This window comes from Tursiops truncatus, chromosome 3 (genome assembly GCF_011762595.2).
Source record: "Tursiops truncatus isolate mTurTru1 chromosome 3, mTurTru1.mat.Y, whole genome shotgun sequence".
NCBI lineage: Eukaryota > Metazoa > Chordata > Mammalia > Artiodactyla > Delphinidae > Tursiops > Tursiops truncatus.
Window position 1 is genome coordinate 139,079,874 of NC_047036.1, and position 7,873 is coordinate 139,087,746.

A 7,873-nucleotide genomic window follows, 5' to 3' on the forward strand; every position below is an offset into this window, starting at 1 on the left:
AGAAAGAGTTCAAGTGAATAAATAGTTTCTGCATTTCATGATATGATTTTAATTCTCCCACCTTGGCTGCTTAGGGGTGACAGCTTAATCTGATATCACTGGAAATAAGAAATAGCTATATTTCCATGATCACTGAAAGTTCAAATTGGATTGTAAACTCAGATAGAGCTGACCTGAGGCTTATCAGAGCTGAAGCAATGGAACTGCATGAGAACAGAGAAGATTTAATCAGAAAGAAAATTCTGCTTAAGAAAGTCTTTGCCCCACCAAAAAAACACTTGAGCTTAGGAGAAAGGAGGACAGGAGATGAGAAACAGAAAAAAGGAACATTTCAAACATTTTTTAAAAATAGCACTTTTTCCTCCTGGTAACTTCCCCACTTAGGTTTGATAGAAAGTAATCCTGCATGTTCCTCAGGACATCTCCTGGAGATGTTCTTGAAGCAGGTGGAGTAATGGAGATTTGTTTTCCTGCCACACTGGAAAACGGCACTGACTGATGATATTGTATGTTTTTGTTTGCCATGCCTTTTTGCAGCTGACTTGCCTTCCCCTCTCATGGTAGCTGGCTGCTTTATTTATAGATGTGATTTTTATCTTCTCTTATCCTCATGGGGCTGTTTGGAGAACCAAAGGAACTGTTACGAAAGCAACTCTAGGGAAAATAACCAAGCCTGTAGTACTGCAGTGATATCCTGAACTCACAGCCCCTTTGGAGGTTGGTGTGTTACTGAGGCCGAAGTGCATGTACATCACCCAGTTCCGAGTCTATTCATGGCAGACAGATGTGGGCATCGAAGCTGTTGCTATTGGATGATTTTTCTGCTCAGGCAGAATGACGTACTGCAGCTAAAGCTTTAAATTTAGCAAGTAGGATGATTGTTACTTCTCTAATGCCTCTGATTAAGGTCAGCAGCAGATGTTACTTTGGAGCAACTAAGCTTGCTTTCATGAGCAGATGACATGGGAAAAAAATCATTTTTTTTTCTGTCTTGAAAATGGGGGAGTATCAGAAGGAACAGAGTTATGTACAGATTGTATCAATTGTCTAATGCACTGTGACATGTCACCCCAAAACACAGTGACTTAAAACAATACCCATTTATTCATACTTTTGCAATTTGGGCAGGGCTCAGCTGGGCTGGCTCATCTCTACTATGTGTGGTTATGGCTGGCCTCACTCATGCATTTGCAGTCAGCTGACTGGTTCCCAGGGCCTCTTTGACATGACTAGCAATTGGCTGTGTGGCTTGGTTCTCCTTTGCATGGCTCCTCAGCAGGATAGCCTAGGCTTCTTACGTTGCATTGGCAGCCTCCCAACTATATAACATAAAACTCAACCCTCTTAAGACATATTTCATCCTGGACCATTTCCTATACTTCCTGAGAATGTGTCACAGATGTTCTCAGAAGATACCCTTCCATTGAAGCTGTGCTGCTCTGCCAGCTGCTGCAGTGTTTGTCTACCCTTCCATTAGTTCAGCTAATGGTTCAGCTGCCATTGCAGGTCTCTCTTACTGTATATCTTCCTCCATGCATTCGACCCTCATGTCCCCAAAGCAGTGTGGCTCTCTGGGGCAAGGCGGGAAAATTGCTCCTTCCCTCTCTGGACTGCTATTTTGGAGGGGCCCCCAAGCAGGACTGCTGTGTTCTCAATTTTGCTCATCTTTCTCCAGTCTCTGTTGTACTTCATCCATTTCAGACATGCGTCCAGCATGGGCTTGGCTGGGAATGGTTGGATTTGCTCAAGGGCATCACACTGAATGAATCTAATGACATTTTATTTGACTAAGCCTATCATGCCCCAGTCTTTCTATTGTTAGGGTAAATTCTCCTGAGGTCCTGATTTTCCAGACAGCCTCTGATCTTTATATAACTGTCCAGCTAGGACCTCTACTTCACTAGCACCATTATCGAGTGAGGTTTGTCTGATTTGAGAGGTAAAGACATTAGGGAAAGGAAATGGGAAATTCAACTGCCTTGACTCAGGCAGTCACTGCAGGTTAGGGTAAAAAAAGAGTGAGATTCTAGGGCTCTATTTAGTCCATATCTCACTTGGCAAAGCCTCCTTATCCTAAGAAATCAAAGGCATCCTGTAGGGGTAGCAGCGAGATACTCCATATGGCGCTCTGCTCTTTCTCACCCTTTTAATTTGGCGCATTGTTCAATCTTAATTTGCAATTGTCACAGCTGTGATCACATTCCCAAGTTCCACCAACTCCCAAAAGCCTTGAATCTGAAACCTTGGTGGTTTTAATTTTATTTTTGTTGAGAAAGGTTATGTTGTCACAATGGGTAAAACTAGCTCTTCAGTGAGGGAAAACATTTTTTTGGGGGGAAAAAGCTAATTCTAATTTTGAATTAAACCTCAGAATGGGCTGCAACTGTGGAACCTCAAGTTCAGGAGAGTTGACAACTCAGCTATAATCAAGCTAACTGAATTGGACAGAGCAATGTGAGACATAATTAGCAATTCCATTCAGCGAGCTGTCTCCTGAAAAACTTAAAATACCTTCTAGGCCTCATGCATATTCAGTGCCTCATTTGCTATTGTTTTTATCCAACAGGTTGAAATTCAAAAGGAAAGAATTCTGAGTTGTCTGTCTCGCTTTCATCCTCTGCATTCTCCTCTCTTTTCAGCAGCTCCCCCTCCCCAAGCCTGTCCCATTTCCATACAGCAGGTCACCCCAATGCCAACTGCACATTGACAAATACAAAATACTCTGAGCACGTTTTTTCTCTTGCTTGTACGTTTGTCAACCTTTTCTCTCAGTTAGATAGACCGAGCAGGTACGTTTGCCCTGGGGAATTAGGACCATTTTGTTGTCGTGGTCAGGCTTCTGTCGGGAACTCTTTCTGTCCCCTGGTTACTGGGTCATGAGTGGGTCTGTGCTGAACTGGAGATTGATGATCCCACACTTTCCCTCCTGATCTCCATCCACCTTGATGGGTTATGCTTTCACTTTCCTTGATGTTCCAGGTGGCTGGGCTTTTGCCTGGAGGATGTGAAGGGAGATCAGAAGAGGCAATGAGAGGAGAGGGGGAAAAAAATCATATCTATTTCCATGTGTTCACTGTGTCCCCTGGTTAGCTGAGCCTGGGAGTTCCCCAGTAGAAGGCTGTCTCCTTGGCACCCAAAATGTGTAGGGTGTGACTCTTCTTCTGGAAGGACCCCTGAGGAATGATTGGTTGTTTGGAGAAGCAATATAGTACCACGAAGACAAGAGTCTGAGTTAGATCTAGAATCAAATCCTAGTTCTGCACTGTGTGGTCTAAGCTGTGTGGTCTTGACCAAGTTTCTTACCTCCCTAATCTTCAAATGCTTCATCTGTAAAACAAAGTTCCTAATGACCCTGTGCGTGGCTGTTAGGAGGATTACATGAGATAATGTACATGGAGGACCTAGCCAAGTGTCTGGCCTGTTATTGGTGCTCAAGAATTGTGTTCTTCTTTTTCAAGTTCCTTTTTTCCTTATCTTAGTCTTCATTTTCCTTTTCTTTCTGTTTTATTGTATTTTACAGTGTGATATCGGGAAATGTGAAATATGCTGCATTTTCAAAGAAATGACTCAATACTTTCAGTCTCTTTCCCTATAAACTTTCTAGCAATTAGTAAATGCTGATCTAAGTTTCATCATCTTTCCCCCCCCCCCCCTCTTAATATCTGGTAAAGGTGACTGGCCAAAGGCATACATTGAGTTCAATGAGAAATTAAATAGTTTTCTAATCTTAAATTCCTGGAAGCATCACCGTATTTCCTCACTTCAGAAGAGCCTCTTTCAGATTTTATTTTTTCCATCTGGGGAGCATTAGAATAAGACAAGTTTATTGGTAAAACTTCGTGTTAAAATTTTCAATTTGCTGACCTAACTTCAGCAGAAGCTTTGATTTTCTTGTCTTTTTTTTTTTTAAACTGTGAAGTAGAAAGTTAAGGCATACTCAGCCGTGTAAATATTTTAGAGGAGGCTGAGATACACTCTAAATGGATTCCTGTATCGTATTTGATGGTAATTTTGGTAGTTTGGAATTTCAAGGGGAAATAAAAGAAGGAGAAATGTCACCAGGGTTGTAAATCGTAGGAGGAGAGTTGAGAACTTGTTCCTTTGCAAAGTCACATTTGCCATAACAGGTTGACACCTGAATGAGTTCACAGGATGAAAAATGGATGCAAGGACTGGATTAAGTAGAAGCATTTCTTTCCCTCTGCCCCTTCCAGTAGATCTTATACGTATCATACCATATGGCAGGTGACTCAGCCTTCATTAATTACCATCACATGCTGTCCTCTAATTGTTTTCCAAATAGAAGTCTTGTTTTGTTCAAAATATTGCAAAATACTTGAGGGGATGGGTCATCTCACATACTTACTTGGTGTGGCCTCCTGCAGCTCCTAACCCCATTCTGTGCATGCATTATTGCAACTTGGGAACAGGATGAGAGAAAATGAAGCCCTGAGCCTATCTCCCATCTGTGGTGTCCCTCAGTTAATGAAGATGTTAAGGGCAAGGCTGTGACTCACCGTGCTCACCAACAGAAGTGGATGTACAGGGAGGGTGAAGAGAGGCCAGAAGAGAAGCCTTTGAAAAGAATACGTTGAACTCCAACAATGGAAAGAGATGAAGAATGTCGTGAAGATGGGGAGAATGTGAAAGATGAAAGAGAGCTGGGGATTGCTCAGCTGCCATGGAGAGAATTTGGCTGTGAACAAGTTCCAAAACAATTTCCATGTCATAAAGGTGGGGAACAGGGTAGAGGATAATCACTGGAAATCACAGCCCTTTTGACTGAATAACCTCAGTTAGTTCTTCAAGATACCCTCTTGTGTCTCTCCAGCAGGAGCTTGATAATCAGTGCTTAATGAAGAATTGAGGGAGCCTGTATCCCAAAGAATGGGGATGAAATAGTTTCTGGACATTTGGAGCTTAGGGAGAGGTTTGCACACTGTTAACAGTGAAAAATACCATCCTTTGCCTCCTTGAGCAAAAGTTCCCAGAGTTTTGAAAGGAATTAATCTGGTGTTTCTACTCTAACCCCAATAGAATCCTAAATCCTGAAAAGTCTCTGCAAAAAGTGTATTTTGTTGACAGGTTATTGTATAGGGTATAACCTCCTACAAAAATCTTGTCTAAATCCACCAGAATGGTGAAAATGAATGATACTATGTCAAAGTCATTGCTGTATTTGCTACATGGCCTTCGATTTTTTGCTTCTTTTTTCCCTTACACTTTTTTTTAAAAGCAGTGAGTCTATTGAGAAATCTTATTAAAAATCACAAACTGAACAGCAGACCTTTTTTTTTTTTGAGAACCAGAAACAGTTTTTAAATGACAAAAAAAAACCAACTCCTTTAATCTTTTTGTAACGTCTTGACAGTTGTGCCAGAAGATGTCTGCTTCTGCCTTCAAAATATAATTGCTTTGGGTCTGAAACAATTCATTTCCCACTCTTTTTCCGCTACTAGAAATCCTTGCCCTTTAAGCTGGATATTTTCCCTTAATTTTGTGGCTACTTTTTTGGTAAGGTAATGGAAAGGGGTAGGCAGCCAGGAGGCTAAGGAGACCAGAATGAATGTCGTAACACAACACTATGCCTCGTGAATGTATAATGTGAGATAAAGAGAGCATCTGTGAACCAAGGAAAAAAAACTGAAATATTTTGTCATAAAAATGAGGTTGACTGTCACAGAGTTGAATATCTAGTGTCACCAAAGATATTTGACCTTTCTAAATCCATCAAAGCATCTTTCTATTGCTTTGTTTTCAATAACTCAAGTGAAGTCATATCATAGTTGAAAACCTTAGCAGTTAGTGTCTTAAAGATCCCAAATCTTCCTTGTATTTTCTTCAAAGAAGCATTTTATAAATATTGGAATAAGAGTGTCATCAGATTTCCATAAAATCCGCCTCTGTGGACTTTTTAGCACAAACATTTCTGATCTATAGAATAAACCTAATGAGAATCAGAAATAGGTGATCTCAGCAAGAAGGGAAGCTTTAAAAAAAAAAAAAAAGAAGGGAAGCTTTAATGGAGTGGGATGGGGGATTTAGGCATCAGTGAGAATCCATAACTGCAAAGCCACATGGTGTGTCCTAATCCCTAAACTCAAGCCTTGAATCATGAACGACAGAATAGGAAAAAAATAAATAAAGGGAAAAGAGGACGTGAAACACAGTCAGAGGTGTTGACCACGCAGTAAACCTGATAGTTTGGGCTTCTTGCAATGTAGTGTACCTTTTTTTCCAATATATTTGTCATTTTTTTTCCAAACCAACTCTGTGAGAGTAAGTGTAATTCATTAATTCTTTTATGACTCAGTTTTTAAAAAAATATTTATTTATTTGGATGCACTGGGTCTTAGTTGTGGCACGCGGAATCTTCCTTGCGGTGTGTGGGATCTTTAGTTGCAGCATGTGGGATCTAGTTCCCTGACCAGGGATCGAACCTGGGCCCCCTGCATTAAGAGTGCAGAGTCTTAGCTGCTGGACCATCAGGGAATTCCCTGACTCAGTTTTATGAATATTTGTGGCTTCTTTGCATCTACTCCTCTCTATCGCCACTAGAGCCTGGAAGAGGACTGTGCCATGCAGTTGGGGGACTCGTGGGATTAAGCAACTCAGTGCTGTCCACTTCTGTCCAGATGTGATCTGCTGGATGAATTGAGATTTGTCTTGTAGAGCATCTTCTCCGCTTTCCTAATTTCTTGAGAAGTAGGAAATACAGGAATAAAAAGAGGGAAAAAAAGACAACCCCAATCCTCTGTTGCAGGACCCTTTGGAAAACTGTATCAGGCACACTGTTGCTTCCACTCACCTGGAAGCTACTTAGCTATAAGGGCCAGGGCAGAAATGGTGCATTTCTATGTAGGCAGGAACCAAGGTGTACTTGGAGAAGCAAGTCCAAGCCCAGGTTTTCTTCTTTCTTAAGGGATACAAGGATGAAAATCAATATGCATTAATCATGAGCACTTCCTGCGAGCTGGGCATTGTGCTTGACTGCCCCCCTTCCCCGCCCATGATATATGGTTGGGTCTCTATCTGATTGCCCAGAAAGACAGGGTCACCAGTAGTCTGGGGGAGGATCAGTTATCTTAAAATTAACTCATAGTTTACGCTATATATTACTGTGCTCTCTTAGGAGTTTCTCAATTGACGAGAACATAGATTCAGTCTTACTAGCTGGGTCCAAGACCTAGAAGTAAGAAATTGATTATTTTTCCTTACATTTTCTTCCTCTGAGTCACATGCCCTGATATAATAAAGGTATCCCACCCCACCATCCATTCCCCAGGGGTGGTCTTTTTGTTTTTCTAACTCAATTCAGGACCTTATATGTCTTTTTCAAGTCTCTTAACTTTCTTTCACAGTCCCATTTCCAGGATGCTCACTATACTCCATTATTTTTCATTCCATTCTTCCTTCTTAGGAGCATAGCTCTTACCTATTTTGGTCTTTGGGAATGCTGGTAGTTTTATGCAAACCTAATAATCTTTCGTTATTATTAAGAGGCCTAGTATTTCTGGAGGGTCAGTTACCTCAACTCAGAGTCCATCTCATTTGATCCTAAACACAGCTTTGTGAGGTAGGTTGTACCTTCCTTCTCTTACAGCTGAGGAAACTAAGACTCAGAGTTAGATAAGTTGCTTAAAGCATGTGAGTAATACACGGTAGAGCCACAAGTTAAACCCTGGTCACTTTGGGTCTATGTTCCTTCTATACAATGATCTCTTAAAATCTCACATTTATTGAATTGCCTACTAATAGGTCAAGTACTGTGCCAAGGCTACTGTGCTGAGGAATTCTAAACTGAAGTTGGCGTAAGAATTGAAGACTGTTGGCTTCCTGAAATACTGTGATGAGAGAGATTCTACGGTCCCGT

General features: G+C 41.2%; 1 non-coding gene across 1 annotated transcript; it reads right to left on the reverse strand.

Moving 5' to 3' along the window:
• Positions 1-6,419: 6,419 nt before the first annotated feature.
• Positions 6,420-6,492, reverse strand: TRNAK-CUU (transfer RNA lysine (anticodon CUU)). The gene has a single exon. It is a non-coding gene; the product is annotated as a tRNA-Lys (tRNA).
• Between the last annotated feature and the right edge of the window lie 1,381 nt (positions 6,493-7,873).